Here is a 16,479-nt window from a genome sequence, read left to right on the forward strand (position 1 = left end):
GATCCATTTCTATTACCTTGCACAAAACTCAAGTCCAAGTGGATAAAAGACTTCAATATAAATCCGGATACACTGAACCTTACAGAAGAGAAAGTGGGGAATAGCCTTGAACACACTGACATGAGAGACAACTTCCTGAACAGGACACCAATAGCACAGACACTAAGATCAACATTTTTTTTTTCAAATAATTTACTTATTTTTATTTTATGTACATTATTGTTTTTCCTGCATGTTTATCTGTGTGAGGATGTCAGATCTTAGAATTACAGTTGTTAGCTGCCATGTAGGTGCTGGGAATTGAACCCAGGTCCTCTGGAAGAGCAGTCTGTGCTCTTAAGCACTGAGCCATCTCTCCAACACCAAAGAGCAATTTTTGGCTGTCTAGAAACTCTCTCTGTAGACCTGGCCTTGAACTTACAGAGATCCACCTACCTCTGCCTCCCAAGAGCTAGAATTAAAGGTGTGCTATCACTGCTCTGAGATCAACGCTTAATAAACGGGACCTCTGGAACTGAAAATAGAACAAAACAGCAGCCCACAGACTGGGAAAAGATCTTCACCAACCCCACATCTGACAGAGGGCTAATTTCTAAAAAAAATAAAGAACTCAAGAAACTTGACATCAACATCAACAGAGGAGCCTCAAATGGCTGAGAAACACTTAAATATTCAACATCCTTAGCCATCGGAGAAATGCAAATCAAAATGACTCTGAGATTCCATCTTATACCCATCAGAATGGCTAAGACCAAAAACACAGATGACAGCTCATGCTGGAGAGGATGTGGAGTGTTGTGGGATACTTGTTCACACTGTGAAGATGTGTCTCTAAAGAGGCACCTTCTGATTGGTTTAATAAAGAACTGAATGGCCAATAGCTAGGTAGGAGAGAAGAGGTGGGACTTCTGGGCAGAGATAGGAACTTTGGGAAGGAATCAGAGAGGTGTAGATTCCTCTGTGAGATGTGGAGGAAGTCAGATGTACAGTATGGAGGAGAGGTAACAAGGCATGTGTCAGAGTAGATTAATATAAATTGGTTAATTTTTAAACTTTAAGAGCTAGTTGAGAACAAGCTTATGCTAAGGCCAAGATTTCACACTTATTAAGAAGTCTGTGTCATTATTTGGGAGCTGGAGGTCCAAAGAAAAACCTATTACATTTGGTGTCCAACCTGGAGGCCCATATGTCCAAGCACAAGGCCTGTGAACAGCTGGCATGCTACCTGGCAGAGACTAGGTAGAAACACAGGTGGCAACATGGCCCAGAAACTTCCCAGAGCTGGGGTGGGTAGGTACAGCTCACTGTTGGTACCCACGGGCATGAGGTCAGGCTCTCATAGAAAGACAAGCAGTAGCTGCAGCCTTACCAATAGGGTTGCCTGCTGGACCAACCTAAGTGGGGCACAGCCAGCTGTCAGTGCTGTGAAGAGTACATAAGGAGCCTGCTAAAGAGTACAAGGAGGCTACCCCTGGGGACTAAAGAAACAATAAAAGGTGAGGAGTCTCACTGTTGATACCCACAGAAGGGCTTTGCAACATTTTTCAAAATTTTCCAGGAGCCACAGCATGCAGAAAGCCTGGATGGAGAAAACCTATGAACATGTAGAGTATTATTTAAAATGTGCATGGTGCTGAAGAAAGAAAAGAAAATGCATATAGATAGTCATAGAAAAAATAGTTTAAAAATAATGCAGTCTTTAAAGAGACAGTAAAGTAATATAAAAAGAAAAAGCCATGTGGATGGGAAATATAACACAGGACATCTGGACCCTATATGATGCTTTATTAACTTTAAATTTTTTAAATGCTAATGAATAAAAAAATGACAGCTGCTGGAAAATATTGTATTGTGGAAAAAGCTGCTGAATTGAACCAGCCTATATATTTTAAGGATGTCAACTTCAGAATGGAAGTCAGAAAATGTGTTGTGTTGGGGGAGGTTATGACTTCATTTTCACAGGAAGCAAAAAGCTATAGATTCCTTCAAAATTAATAAAGACCAGATTTGATCTGGGGAGACCTCTTGAAAATCTTGGCTGAAGGAAGAAACCAAGAAAAACTACAAGACAGATGATGTATATGCTGATCCCTCTACATGGGAACAACTCTGAGGCTGGATGAGACATGATAAATCTTATTGGCTACAGAATCCTCGTGACTTATTATTACATGCCATCCTTTCTTTCTTTTTTTTTTCCAGAGACTTCTCACCTTTTATTCTTTCCTTGGTACCCAGGGGTAGCCTCCTTGTCAGCCTCAGTGCCTCAGAACTCTGTTGGTCTCAGACACCACTTTGCCATTCACGACCTTGCGGGTGGTTGTCCTCTGGACAGTTTGCAAGGAGTTACTGGAGTCCAGGGCATCGCTGAGACTGAAGTCTTCCCCATCTTCCAGCAAGGGGCAGTAGGTGGCAATCTCAGCCTTAAGTTTGACCTTGATGTTCAGCAGGACTTCATATTCCTGAGTCTGGCGCTGCCCCTCTACCCAGGTTTGGGCCAGTTCTGACTCCAGGTGCAGAAGGATCCCATTGAGCTGCACCATCTGCATGTTGTATCCGGCCTCCACATCCCTAACGCTGATCTTCTGATTTTTCATGGCTTCCAGGTCAATCTCCAAGGCCTGGAAGGTGCGCCTCGGTCCATGAGTGTGGTCTCAGCATCTCTGATTTCAGCAAACTGGGTAGTGACTACCGTGGTGCTCTCCTCAGTCTGCTGGGACCAGTGCTTGTCCAGGTCCTCACGATTCTTCTGAGCCAGCTCCTCATACTGGGCCTGGATGTCAGCCATGATCTTGCTGAGGTCCTCAGATTTGGGGGCATCCACTTCCACGGTCAATCCGGAACTGGCAATCTGGGCTTCGTCCTCTGACTTCCTCCTTGTGATTCTTCTTCATGAACAGCAGTTCCTCCTTGAGGGCTTCAATTTCTGTCTCCAGCTGCAGCCTCATGATATTGGTGTCATCCACTACCTTTCGGAGCCCATGGATGTCGTTCTCCACAGACTGGCGCATGGCCAGTTCTGTCTCATACTTGACTCGGAAGTCAGCAGCAGCAAGACGAGCATTATTGATCTGCAGGATGATGCGGGCATTGTCCACAGAATATGCAAAGATCTGAGCCCTCAGGTCCTCAATGATCTTGAAATAGTGGCCCCAGTCTCTGAAACCCTGGGACCCCTTCTTCTTCAGATGTTCCCGGATTTTGCTCTCCAGTCTCCTATTCTCAGTCTCCAGGCTCTTCACCCTGTCCAGGTAGCTGGCCAGGTGGTTGTTCAGTTCTTGCATGGTCTCCTTCTCGGTCTGAATGCCACCCATTCCAACCAGGCCTGCAGACCCCATGGAGCCACCCCAGACGCTTGTGGTGCGGACACGGTGATCTGGGAACCGGAGCCCCCAGCACCTGCATAGACACTGGCTGTGCTGCTGGCAGGACGGACCCTCTGGTTGGGTGTCGGCACAGAGCCCTGGGACCAGTAGTTGGTGGAAAAGGTGGTAGAGTGGGTGGTGAAGCTCATGTTGTCTAGAGAGGAGAGCAAAGCGAAAGACCGGGACAGGAGTTCGGACGGCCGTTCGCCATCCTTCATATGGCGTGGATGGAGATTTATATTACAGTTTTGTTATGCAGTCCAAATGGACATAAAAAGTTGACAGATGTCTTTTACCTGCTCAAACATGGAACAGAGAATCATCTTCAGCTGATTTGTGCACACCACACATTCTATACTTGTGTTAATGCAGATATGTATGTTACCTTTAAAAGTCTGTGTGTTTTCGGAACAAAAGAACTAGACATTAATGAAGACAAGACAAGTAGCCAGGTAATCCTGCATCTCAAAATGCCTCTGTTGCAGTTTCCTCAAAAATCTGCATCCAGAACAACTTCAAAGTGGTTAGTTGAGATAGTCCAGCCTCACAGACTGCTCCAGCCAGGACTTCAGTCAAATCCTGCACTTTCCCACCACACAGAGACTAGACAATGAATGACACAGCTAGCTCTCCCAGGACTTGACCACTATCCCAATTTTCCCAGGCCCCCCTAAAGATGATGTCACCATCAGACAGCAGGAAGTAATTCTAAGAACATGACACCCACATTCCCAAGAAGTGAGGTGGGTGGTTTTCGTCGTTCAGTGGCTTGTGGGTGTTTGCCATTGTTCAGGGGGGATAGTTGCAAGTTGTTATTGGTCATGGTCAGGGAGGAAGCTAAACAAAAGAGGCTAGATTAAGGAATTTCTTTCTTTCTTTTTCTTTCCTCTATCCTTCTTTTTCTCCTACCTAGTGAAAAAAGAAGAATACAGGAATGATAGAATAAAAGGGTAGATTATTGACTCTACTAAAAAACAACTAGTAGTCTCAAATATTTTACATAGATGTGGATTTTTGTATATTGACACAAATTTAAGGTTATTTTTGTTATATTTTATATATGTTTCTACTCTTATTTAAGGTATTGTGGCTATGTTGCTCATTTAAAAATGCAATGTGAAGTTCTAGTCCTTGAAAGCTGTTACTGCAAACTGTTTAGGATAATTAAGAAATGCAGGTTAGTAGTTAGTCATCTATAACAATCAAACTTGTAGTCAGGTTAGGTATGTTTTCAAGGTTAAACAGGTATATTTTAGATAGATAGGTGGTCTTCAGTCACTTCAGAAATCTACAGAATGTGGCATTTGAGATGTTTTAATAATATAAGGCTTTTCATGACAGTGAGATATGTCTTTTCCTGGCAGCACCAATCTACTTCAGAGAAGATGATGGACATCAAAGAACCTCCATATGGAGTTTTCCTTCAATGCGGCAAAGCTAGCTATTTGAGCAAGAAACTTGCCTTGACTATTGACATATGCTGTCCAAAATGGACAAGCACGACACAAAGGAAGGCAACTGCCAAACTTTGCTAAGATAAGGAAGGCGAGTCCTTCAAAATTCCTGCTTCACAGAAAGGTCTATCAGATATTCTAGGCCTGTAGGCAGATGGATGCCGCAAAGTTACAGAGGAAACTTGGGTGATTGTCCGGGCAGTCAGCTACTTCTGTCATTTCTATTGTTTTTAAAATTGCTTGCTCTGCACTTCCTGTTTACTGAGGCAATATTTTATCTTTCTCAGATCTCTGATGGGGTTGAACACTAGATAGTTATAGTTTACAGTTTTCCCTGTTACCAAATTCAGAAAAGAAACCAATAAAAAAGATTTTAAGTTTATAATGGTTAGAGACATAAAAGGTTAAGTTGTTTATCTAAAAAATGTTTTAAGGCCTAAAAAGATACTTTTAGGTTGATTATATAAGTTATGATAAAATGTAATTTCAGCACAAAACTTTGGATTTACCAAGATAAGATAGATAATAGAGTTCTTCCTCCAAAGCTGTCAAATACAAATGGACTGGACATTGTGAATGTAATTCTCATCTGATAATTGCTCTTATTGTATATAGTTTTTCTGTGTTACAGTTAAAACTTTTCATTTTTATTTAGACAAAAAGGGAGAAATGTTGGAGAATATTTTATCACACTGTGAAAATGTGTCTCTGCCAAGGCATCTTCTGATTGGTTTAATAAAGAGCTGAGTGACCAATAGGTAGGCAAGAGAGGGTAGGCAGGACTTCCAGTCAGAGATAAGAACTCTGGGAAGAACTCAGAGAATCAGTGATTCACCAGCAAGATGCAGAAGAAGTCAGATGTACAGTATGGAGGAGAGGTAATGAGCCACATGGCAGAATGTAGATTAATATAATCGGGTTAATTTAAGTTTTAGGAGCCAGTTGGGAACAAGCCTAAGCTAAGGCTAAGCTTTCATAATTAATAAAAAGTCTGTGTCATTATTTGAGAGCTGGCAGTCCAAAGAAAGTCCAGTTACAGTGCAGCAATGGGAATGCTACTTCATTGCTGGTGGAAATGCAAACTTGTAAAGCTACCTTGGAAATTAATATGGTGGTTTCTCAGAAAACTGAATAAATCTACCACAAGACCCAGCTACACCACTTTTGGGCATGTAACCAGAGAATACTCAATCATACCACAATGACACTTGCTCAACTATGCTCATAGCAGCTTTGTTTGTAATAGCCAGAACCTGGAAACAACCTAGATGTCCCTCAACCAAGGAATGGATAAAGAAAATGTGGTACATCTACACAATGAAGTATTACTCAGCTGTTAAAAACAATGACATCATGAAATTTGAAAGCAAATGGATGGAACTAGGGAAAATCATCCTGAGTGAGGTAACCCAGACCCAGAAAGACAAATATGCTATGTACTCACACATAAGTGGATAATAGCTGTAAAAAAAAAAAAAAAGGATAACTATGTTACAAGCCACAGACCCAGAGAGAGTAGGTAACAAGGAGGGTTCAAGAGAGGACTCCCAGACCTCCCTAGGAAGGGGAAATAGAAGAGATTTCATGAGTGGACTGCAGGCATGTGGGGACAGGAGCATGAGGAATCAGGTTGGGGGTGGGGGACAGAGGAGGAGAGTACTGAAAGAGACTACTGGAAGCGGGGGGGGGGGGGGCGCAGGGGGAGAATTTTAGGGTCAGATAAAAACCTGGTGCAAGGGAATCTTCCAGGAATCTACAAGAATGACCCCAGCTAAGACTCCGAGAAATAGTGAATATGTAGCCTAAACTGGCCATCTCCTGTGACCAGGCAAGACTTCAAGTAGAGAGAATGGGAAGACAACCCAGCCACACAACCTTCAACCTACAGTCTATCCTGCCTATGGGACGTACTGGAGTAAGGGTGGCCTAGAGATTTGAGGGAGTGGCCAGTCATTGACTGGTCTAGCTTAAAACCCATGCCAAGAGAGTAAGCCCAACTCTGACACTGCCTGGAGCACCAGGACACACAGGCTGGATGACCCAGAGACCTAGGATAGAACCTAACATAACTGAAGATGGAAAAAGTCAATGTTGCCGGGCGGTGGTGGCACATGCCTTTAATCCCAGCACTTGGGAGGCAGAGGTAGGTGGATCTTTGTGAGTTTGAGGCCAGCCTGCTCTACAGAGAGAGATCCAGGAAAGGCACAAAGCTACACAGAGAAACCCTGTCTCGGAAAACAAAAAAAAAGTCAGTGTAATGATGCCTAATGATATTCTGCTATACTCATAGATTGGTACCTAGCCCAATTGTCATCAGAGAGACTTCATCCAGCAACTGATGGAAACAGATGCAGACTCACAGCCAGACATTAAGCAGAGCTTGGGGAATCCTGCAGAAGAGGGGGACAAAGGATTGTAGGAGCCAGAGGGGTCAAGGATACCACAAGAAAAACCATAGAATCAACTAAACTGGGCTCATAGTGGCTCGTAGAGACAGAACTAACAACCAGGAAGCCTGCATGGGACTGACCTATGCACTCTGCATATATGTTACAGTTGTGTAGCTTGGTCCTCTTGTAGGACTCCTAATAGTGGGAGCAGGGGCTGTCTCTGACTCTTTTCCCGGCTTTTGAAATCCTACTCCTCATACTGGATCTCCTTGCCCTGCCTTAATACATGGGGAGGTGCTTAGTCTTACAACTTGATATGCCGTGTTTGTTTTGTTGATATCCATGGGGGAATCTTCCCTTTTCTGAACAGAAATGAAGGAGGAGTGGGAATGGGAGGGGGTGGGGCTGGGAGGAGAGCAGGGAAGGAAAACTGTGGCTGGGGTGTAAAATTTTTTGAAGGTTTAAAAAAAGAAATTGTCAAAAAAAACAAGTTAATCAATAAAAAGAAAATCTGTAGAACTCACAAAAAATAGGCTGGAGATCTCAACATAAAGTTCTCAATAAAATAAACAAAAATGTCTAAAAAATACTTCAAAAGGTATTTATCATCCCTAGCAACCAGTGAAATACAAATTAAAACAACTTTGAGATTTCATCTCACCCCAGTCAGAAAGGCCAAGATCAACATAATCATTGACAATAAATGCTGGTGAGGCTGTGGAGAAAAGGGACTCCTCATTCACTGTTGGAAAGGCAAATTGGTGAAGCCACTTTAGAAGTCAGTATGGAGAATCCTCAAAAAACTAAAAATAAATCTACTATATGAGGCAGTTATTCCAGGACATACACCCAAGGACTTGATCTACTCAACAATGTTCCTAGTTGCCTTATGTGAAGCAACCTGTGATAGTTTGAATCTAATTGGCCCCCATAAGCTCACTGGGAGTGGTACTATTAGGAGGTATGGCTTTGTTGGAGTAGCTACGGCCTTGTTGGAGGAAGTGTGTCACTGTGGGGGTGGGCTTTGAGATCTCATATGCTCAAGATACACCCAGTATCTGAGATCATTTCCCATTGCCTACATATCAAGATGTAAAATTCTCAGCTCCTTCCCCAGCACCATGTCTGCCTGCACGCCACCATGTCCACCATAGTGACAATGGACTGAACCTCTGAAAATGTAAGCCATTCCAATTAAGTGTTTTTCCTTTATAAGCATTGCTACGGTCATGGTGTCTCTTCACAGCAATAGAAACCATAAGATAGAAGCTGGTACCAAGGACTGGAGTATTGCTTTTGTTTGGAGGAATTTGGGCTTTGGGAGTTTGGATTAGGAAAGCAGTGCAATGTTTCAAGCTCTGCTTAATGGGCCATACTAGTAGGAGCATGGAAGACAGTGGTGTTAAGAGTTATTTGAACTGTGGGGGGCTGACTCAATAGGTTTCAGAGGAGAAGAATTTTAGTATGTGGCCTAAAGATTGTTCTTGTGATATTTGTCCTTGTCCAAAGAGTCTGCCTGAGGCTAAAGTGAAGAGGTTTGAATTAATTCTGGTGGCAGAGGAAATCTCAAAACAGCCTAGTATAGACTCTGTCATGTGGCTACTAGTGTACATGCTTATAAAGATTTATAATATAAAGGAGCAAGCTGAGAAAGGAAAAATACAAAATGTACAATTTGAGGAGAAAAGGAGTACCATGAAGTGGAATGGAGCTAAGTTCTGTGTTCAAGGAGATAAACAGATTAAGAAATGGAATAAAGGGAGTGATGACCTCAGGGAAAGATCACACCCAGCTAAGTTTCCAACCTGCAGAAGGAACTCTGAGTTTGAAACCAACCTGGTCTATAGAACCAGTTTCAGGACATCAAAGCTTAGGCAGTAAAAGTAACCATCAAAAACAGAAAGTTGGTAAAGATGTAATTAAACAAGACAGCCATGTTTCAGTCCAGAAAACAGAACTTGACAGCTTCAGCCACATGGTTCTGGAGCTAAGGACAGAAGAAAGGGGCTATGGAATTTGCCTCTAAGACTTAGGAAACCCACTGAGGGTAGGCATGTGTTAGGGGTGTCCCTGAATGGAGACCTAGAGAGGTAATAGAATGAAGAAGTTATGAAGGAGAAGCCTGGATTGCCTTGGAGACCCCAAGATATTAGAGATACCAGAGTCATGAGATACCTGCCAAGGAAAGCTGCTGACAGAGAGTAGGACAAACCTAAATGAGAGAAGTGTGCTGCAGTTAACAAAGCTGAAAGGAGCTGGAGATTTGAAGATTCTTAGCTCCTTCCCCAGTACCACATCTGCCTGCATGCCACCATGATGCACCTTAATAATAATGGACTAAACCTCTTAAAATGTAGGCCACCCCAATTAAATATTTTTCTTTTATAAGAGTTGCTGTGGTCATGGTGTCTTTTCACAGCAAAGGAAATCCTAAGATACAACCTAAACTTCCTTCAGGAAACAAATGGGTAATGATAATGTGGTACACATACACAATGGAATACTACTCAGCATTTTTTAAAAAAAGAGAAAAAACCATGAAAATTTCAAATAAACAAATGACCTTAGAAAAGATGATACTGAGTGAGGTAACCCAGAAGGACAGATGCTGTGTGCTCTCTCTCATTTGCAGTTCCTAACTCTGAATCCTCAGATGTGAGTATAAAACATAGAGTGACCACGGAAATCAGGAAGTATAAAGGAACCATAGGTTCAGGGGATGGGGGTGTCTTAAAATGTCACTTACATTTAAAGAGGTTTAGTCCATTATCATCATGGTGCATCACAGTGGCATGCAGGGTAATAGCAGGATTCAGGTGATATGGAGTGGGAATTGCAAAAATGGGGTGGGGTTCCAACTGAGGAAGGATGTCAGTAGTATGTCAATAGTACGTCAAAAAGGAGGGATAAATAATTCTGAAGTTATTTGATAAAGCCCAAAGGAATCATGTTGTTCTGTATTTACCTGAAATTATACAAAGTGGTGTGTGTGTGTGTGTGTGTGTGTGTGTGTGTGTGTGTGTGTGTGCGCATGCTCACGCGCGTGCATGTGCACAGGCACATGTGCATGCATGCATGTACATTAAGAGAGAAAAGTTAAGCCACTTGGGCTGACAAGAACCATGGACTAATATAATAAAGCCTAGTACTGGACACAAGAAACCTCCTTTTGACAGGCTGGTAGGGTAGTCCAAGTGACTCTCAAAATTATGTCTACTATTGATGTAGCTCTTGGTTGCCTCCCAGTGGTTGAGGATACCACACACTTAGGACACACAGCTCAGACAACTAGAACTGGATCTGACCTGAAGTGAAGTAACTAAGGTAACTCCATCTTATCCTGACTCTGTTTAGTGTTGTCTTGGGCAGCCCTCAACCCTCTACCCCACAACAGCCACATCTGCCACAACTCATTTGAGGTTTCCGTGACCCTGACCGTGCTCCAGATGTACTAACCTAATTAATTAATGTTTATACAAACTTAAACAACTGAAGAAGGTTGTGGTGGTTTGAAAGAAAATGGCCCCCAAAGGGAGTGGCGCTATTAGGAGGCATGGCCTTGTTGGAGGAAGTGTGTCACTGTGGGGGTGGGCTTTGAGGTCTTTTTCTCAAACTTCACTCAGTGTGACAGTCAACTTCCTGCTGCTTTCTGGTCATGCTGTAGCCAGCACCATGTCTGCCTGCACGCTGCCATGCTCCCCGTCATGATGATGATGGACTGAACCTCTGAACTATAAGAGTCACCTCAATTAAATGTTTTCTTTGTAAGAGTTGCCATGGTCATGGTGTCTCTTTACAGCAATAAGAAACCCTAACTAAGACAATTCCCATTGTGTATATGTATGAGACAGAGTGTGTGAGAGAGAAAGAAAGAGATAGATTTATTCTATAAGTTCTGTGACTCTAGAGAATGCTGACTAATATAAAGGTATAAGTCAAAATTGTCATGTTGTATCCGCAACCGCTACTATGTTCTCCCTAAACAAACGTTGCAAGGTTACTCTGACCCTCATTTAACACTGATGTAATTACGGCCTTTGCCTTTTAAAATGCTGTACTCATGAGCTTCAGCTCCAAGCGACTTTAAGACATGAGCCCACTCTTGGTCACCAGCCAAAATTAAAGGACTCTTATAATCTTTTTTTTTTTTTATTTTTGTCTTTTGAGACAGGGTTTCTCTGTGCAGCCCTGGTTGTCTTAGAACTTGTTCTGTAGCCCAGGCTGGCCTCGAACTCAGAGATCCACCTGCCTCTGCCTACCCAGCACTAGGATTAAAAATGTGCGCCACCACTGCCCAGTTTATAATATTAATTGGCTTAATTAGCATGCTGGCCTGTATCTTTCTATCATGGACTTACTACAAAAGCCCCTTTCCTGCAGCCTGGCTTCCATAGTTCCAGAAAACACTGTGTAAGCTGCTGAGTACTGTGGGATGGTCTGTATGTCAAATGTGTTGCTGATTGGTCAATAAATAAATCACTGATTGGCCATTGGCTAGGCAGGAAGTATAGGCGGGACAAGGCGGAGAATAGAGCTGGGAAGTGGAAGGCTGAGGCAGAGACACTGCCAGCCGCCATCAGGACAAGGAAGATGTAAAGTACCGGTAAGCCACAAGCCACGTGGCAAGGTATAGATTAATAGAAATGGATTAATTTAAGCTGTAAGAACAGTTAACAAGAAGCCTGCCACGGCCATACAGTTTGTAACCAAAATAAGTCTCTGTGTTTACTTGATCGGGTTTGAGCGGCTTGGGACTGGCGGGTGAGAGATTTGCCCTGACTGTGGGCCAGGCAGAAAAACTCTAGCAACAAATGGCGTCCAACGTGGTGGCAAGAGTTTCCACCTAAAACCTGAAAAAAAAAGATTCTAAAACGGAGCTAAAAACAGTTCCTAATTGTCTCTCTCAAATGAGCGGCAGCTGCCGGTTTGAGCTACTGGCGGGTTGCTGGCGTGCGCGCTCGACCTGCAGTATGGTGGGAATGAGGCCTCAACAAGTGGCACATTAAGCTACATTGTGGATTTAGCCTTTGCTAGTACAAAACAAAAAAAGAGGTTTCTGGGCTACACGCTGCTTGGATAAAAGCATAGACCCACGATGGCTCCCAGAGCTGGCGGTAAGCATACTGCCGCCATGTTGGGAAGCTGAGGTGGGCGGAGCCAGCAGCCACAGCAGCTGCAGCTTAAAGCAACAGATTCACAATAAGACAGATTCAGATGTAATAGTTTAAAATGTGTGTAAAATATACGTAGGCTTAAAAGAGACAAAAAAAGGTGATATATACAGTATAGAAACAAATACATGGTTTTAAAAAATAAAGTCTTTAAAGAGACAGTAAAATTAATATAAAAAATAAGCCACGTAGAGATGACTATTACACAGAGAGTCTGGATTGTGTTGTCTTTGGGATTCTTAACTACAGAGAGATATTTGATTATAAAGGAAGCTGAGTTAAACCAGTATGTATATTTTAAAGATACTTTGACTTCAAAATTTGGATGTAAGGATATGTTGCTTTGGAAAAGAGTCTCTTTTGTTTCCACAGAAAGCAAGAGGCTATGGATTTGTTCCAGAGTAAGATACATCAGGTTTGACCAGCCAAGACCCCCTGAAAGGTCTCCGATGACACCATGGCCCAGATGATCCAACATCCAGAACCGTTTCAAGACAACTGGCTCAGATGATACAGCCTCACGGACTACTCCATGATCCTAAAATTTTCTTTGTTTCCCCAGAAGATACAGCGCCCCCCTCCAGCAGGAAATAGTAAGAGAAGCTACGCCCAAATTCCCAAATATACCAAGCTGACTTTGGAGATATGTAAAGGTTAAAACCTTCCTTTTTAAGAAAAGAAAAGGGGAAGTACTGTGGGATGGTCTGTATGTCAAATGTGTTGCTGATTGGTCAATAAATAAATCACTGATTGGCCATTGGCTAGGCAGGAAGTATAGGCGGGACAAGGCGGAGAATAGAGCTGGGAAGTGGAAGGCTGAGGCAGAGACACTGCCAGCCGCCATCAGGACAAGGAAGATGTAAAGTACCGGTAAGCCACAAGCCACGTGGCAAGGTATAGATTAATAGAAATGGATTAATTTAAGCTGTAAGAACAGTTAACAAGAAGCCTGCCACGGCCATACAGTTTGTAACCAAAATAAGTCTCTGTGTTTACTTATCGGGTTTGAGCGGCTTGGGACTGGCGGGTGAGAGATTTGCCCTGACTGTGGGCCAGGCAGAAAAACTCTAGCAACAGCTGAGGGCAGGAGCAATTAAGCAGTCCTTGGAGGCAACATCTGTACCACGAAATTGACAAGCACGGCAAGATATCTGTAAAAGTGCAATCGGTGGCACCCAGTGTCAGTGGCAGCCAACAGCTGTCTAACTGGGTGTAAGGTCCACTCAACAGGAGGGAAATCACGTTTATCACGTCTGGGATTAGAAACCTAGCCAGTTTCCTGGCACTAATGAGGTTACGGGCTTAGAAAAAAGATCGACTTCCACCACTTTGCTAGACTAGCATAATTTCTCTAAATCTTCCTCTACCCACAGATAAGTGTTGAAGGGACTCTAGGCAACCCAAGCACAGCCGACATGGCTCTGGCCAGCCTTGCCCTTCCCCTATTCCCTCTGCTTTGCCAAAAAAAAAAAACCCCAAAAAAAAAAAAAAAAAAAAAAAAACACGTTATATTACATTCCTAAAGCTAGCCACCAAGGTCTATTCCCTTATTTGACCACTTCCTCCTCCTGAGGCTGATTACCAAGGTCCAGCTATCCAAGTACTAAAGCTCAAAAATCAAAAGCCCACTTTAGCAACCCTAATTAATGTGCCCAATCAAAGTTAAACACCTCTGGCTGCAGCGGCCTGAGCATCATGCTCAGACCTGTCGGTGTGGCTGTGGCAGCTGCAGACTTGATCTCTCCAAAGAGTGAGCCGTCCAGTACTTCTCCTCTAGCCTGGCGAGGTGGGACCCAGAGAGGACCTCCTCAAAGAAAGGAGGCCGTGAGAAACAGCACTCACGCCTGTCAGGCACCATGACTGGCATCATCAAGAAACAGATCATGGATGCTGGGAAGCACCACAGCCTGGCCTGGACACGGCAGCCATGTGCCCCATGGGGTACAGTGGGAAATGAGTAAGTAGATGATGGAGTGATGGGAGAGAAAGAAGTGAGCACATAGACGGTGGAGAGATGGGAGGTGAGCGGCTAGTGTGCTCGGAAGCGAGGTGGGCAGGAGACACAAAGGCAATTGTGGCTCTGGCTCCTTGGGGAAAGGTGAAGTCTTCTGGGCATCAACAGAACCAGTAACAAACAAGTGCTAATGGGCCTATTCCTTCTTCCTTTGAGAAAATCAACCACTGTATGAGTGGCTGTGACGCCCAGAGCTGCATCCTAGCCCAGGAAGAAGAGAAGCAGTGTCTGCAGAACGGAGACCCAGAACTGACTGGACATGTCCTGCTCTGTTTACTTCTCATCAGTGGCCTAGCTGCTAATCTCTCTAGATGGCTTTGGTGGCAGTTCAGCTGTGAGACTGGACAACAACTCTATGTTGAGCTACAGCTTGCCGTGCTGTGTCTAACCTTTGTAGTGGGTAGCCATTCCAGCTTTGATCTGGAAGTTCCAACCCCCATTGAGACTTTGGCAACTGTCACGCCTACAAGGCGGGGCCAAGGGAGGCGCCTGGGGATCTGAGATCTGGATGGGCGGCGCAAGCACTCGGTTCTGGGACCTTGGACGGTGAAGGTGGGCCAAGCAGAGCTCCAGAGAACACCGCTGGACTGCGATACACCTTCCCCAGACCCCGCGACCTACCTATCCCTTAACTTGTAAGTTACGCCATTAAATAAATCTCCTTTTAACTACGTGGAGTGGCCTTAATAATTTCACCAATATCTGGCGCCCAACGTTCGTGGTACGGATTCTCGAAAAAGCTACTTGCCTGCGGGTCTTGTGGGCCCCAGCTCAGGCCCAAGCTACACTCAGCCGGTTGTGGTGGCGCACACCAGTAGGGTTTGCTGAAGGAGGCAGAGGCAGTTTGAGACCGGCCTAGGAGGCTTGGGAGAAGCTTCGGCCCCGTACTAAGCCACAAACAGTGGTGGGACCATGGAGGCAGCGGCTGCTGCTCCAAGTTGCTGGTTCCTTCTCATCTTATCGGTGACTGCGGTGATGCTGCTACCTGGGACGAAGGGTTTACCGCTGCTTGTTCAGAGAAGAATTGCCAGGACCATCATGTTACAAAAAAACATCAACAAAGATCAGTTTGGAAAAGTTTGGCAAGACAAATGGTGGGGAGAAATTGCTGTGAAGATTTTCTGTTCTAGGGAAGAATGTTCATGGTTCCGAGAGACGGACATTTATCAGACTGTGATTACTCCAAACCACAGAGGAGGCAAAAAAAAAAGTCTGCAGGGAACCATGACCACGCCTAACAGTGACTTTGAAATCTTCAAAAGGATGACAGGATCCCGAAATGACGAATCCACATGGACTATGGTAAAGCCATTAAGCTGGTTAACACCAAGGAAAGATCTACGTTGGACTACAAACTGGTCAGGACAATTTCGAGATGACTAGCTGAGATGATCCAACCTGACAGACTACTCGAACAAGGACTTGTTACAGGACTTGTGACAAATGATACAGGACTTGACAATTAACCTAAATTTTTTCTTTTCAAGATTCCCTAAAGATATCTTCACTCCTAGAAAGCAAAAAGGAAACGAGAATATAGATATGAGATAGATCATCAACTCTACTCTGAGAAAAATGATAAATAATAGGAGAAGTAGGTAGATCACTGAATCTACACTGAAGAAAACAGGGGAGATATAAAAATGACAAAAGGTAGACTACTGAATGTATTATGAAAAGAAAAAAGAGAGAATATGGATATGATAAGATAAAAAGGGAAATTATGGAATCTACTTTTAAAAAGGAACTACTTGTTTTAAATAAGATAAGTAATGAAAATTTTTTGTCTGAATTTGTCAAATGTTTAATGGACTAGACATCATTAATGTAATTTTTGACTGTATATATTGTATATACTTATTAGATAGTTTTTCTTGTATTAGTTACAAGCTTTTTTAATTTTAGACAAAAAGAGAGGAAATGTGGTGGTATTGTGTTCCCCAAAATATTGTGTACCTTAATAAACTTATCTGGGGTCAGAGAACAGAAAAGCCACAAGATACTTAGGATAGAAAATGTTAGCACACGCCTTTAACCCTAGCATTCCAGAGACAGAAATCCCTCTGGATCTCAGTGAGTTCAAGG

The 16,479-nt window shown here is 43.4% G+C and overlaps 1 pseudogene; it reads right to left on the reverse strand.

The window, feature by feature from the left end:
* Positions 1 to 2,258: 2,258 nt before the first annotated feature.
* LOC128100572 (keratin, type I cytoskeletal 18-like) lies at positions 2,259 to 3,514 on the reverse strand (annotated as a pseudogene).
* Positions 3,515 to 16,479: the final 12,965 nt, after the last annotated feature.

This window comes from Peromyscus californicus, unplaced genomic scaffold (genome assembly GCF_007827085.1).
Source record: "Peromyscus californicus insignis strain IS unplaced genomic scaffold, ASM782708v3 Scaffold_7__1_contigs__length_154581171, whole genome shotgun sequence".
Taxonomy (NCBI): domain Eukaryota; kingdom Metazoa; phylum Chordata; class Mammalia; order Rodentia; family Cricetidae; genus Peromyscus; species Peromyscus californicus.